The following is a 1,547-nucleotide window of genomic DNA, read 5'->3' as shown; positions in this document are numbered from 1 at the left end:
GACTAAAAGACTTGAGGGAAGGGAGGGAGGGGGCTCTTTCAGGTGGCCCGAAAGTGAAAGGCTGATGAATTGAAGTTTAAGACTATTTAGGGTATTTTAGTTTTTTTTACTATTTATTTGTATGCTGAAATCACCGAAAGGAGAAATCTATCTGTATAAAATAGTAAAAGGGCAAATTCATTCATACAAGGTCTTCGGCTAACTTCCTCTCCGCCGATGTTTAAAGGTGGTCACCCATCCAATGCCGATCGCATTCAACAATTTCAAGACTCGCACATTTATGAAATATTCTTCACTACCAAGGCTCGACTTAAGTCACCACGAGAGTTCCATGTAGGCTTTGATAGATTATGGTAGCCTAATTTTTGGCATAATTCTTCATTACGAGCATATTTTTCAGCGATTTTCCGTAAAAAGCACTGCTTTTGGTTGGTTTTGCAGCACAAAATTTTCGTGTAGTGATGATGCAACCAATGTTTTTTGGCCCAAGATACATGCAAATTATTTTTTGTTTGCTTATTGTCACACTCAAGGGACCTGGGTCCCACAGGAAGTGACGCAGAACTCTTTCCACAGCACTCAATGCATGCGCATAACCGGCCCGCTTACGAACCCAAGACGGCCTCCGCGACAGCGAGTGCAAGCAGGGTTTATACTTAAGCAAAGTTTGCAGCTCTAAATAGGGTAAATGTGTTTGACATTTACTCGTTTGTTGCATAGTTATTGAGATATTTTTCAAAATTTCAAAAAATGAAAGCATAATTTCAGCATCTTTTGGTTAAGCTGAGCATAACTAGCATAGTCATTGGCATAATTTTATAAATATACGAGCACTACTAGGAAGCATATTATGCTACTTTTGCGAGAACAATCTATCAAAGCCAACTTTCACGCAAAATACCGATACTCGTGCAAAACTGTAGTACTAAAAAAAAACTAGGGAATAGTATTTTCCCCAAAACCGATTTCCAACAGATGTAATTAACTTGTTTTATAAACATTGTTTTCCAAATAGGCCTTAATCACACGGCAGCCATATTGAGTCCTGAGGGATTGAAAACTTTTGTCTTTGCGCACCGAAACTCGTTCCCAAACATTTCAACTCGAGGCTCAGGGTACGAAATCTAATCTCTATGGCCAATGTGGCAAGCGCGCGAATAAGGCCCATTGGTTCACCACGAAATAGGTCTAGAATAAACACCTCGAAAGTCGGCCTAAATCCTATGCTCTCAGTATTTCGCTCACATAGAAGGCAAAAAAAAAAAAAAAAAAAAAAGAATTCAATTAGTTATCTTATAAAGCGGTCGTGAGCTTTCGTAATAAAGTACAGTATCGTTCTTCATGAAACATCTACAACTACGCAGAATAAAGGTGCAACTTTCAAATTATCATATGCTGTAGGCCATTGGAAACAATCGTTTTTGCCAGAAGTGACTTTTCCCCGCAAGTGCTACAAAAGCTGGTGTCTTCTACCATTTGGTTGTTTTCCATTGATGGCGCTTTAGGGTAATAGCTTACTTGCAGAATTTCTGTGGCCACGAAAAATG

Source organism: Montipora foliosa, chromosome 2 (assembly GCF_036669935.1).
Source record: "Montipora foliosa isolate CH-2021 chromosome 2, ASM3666993v2, whole genome shotgun sequence".
NCBI lineage: Eukaryota > Metazoa > Cnidaria > Anthozoa > Scleractinia > Acroporidae > Montipora > Montipora foliosa.
Note: the sequence above shows the minus strand (reverse complement) of the source record.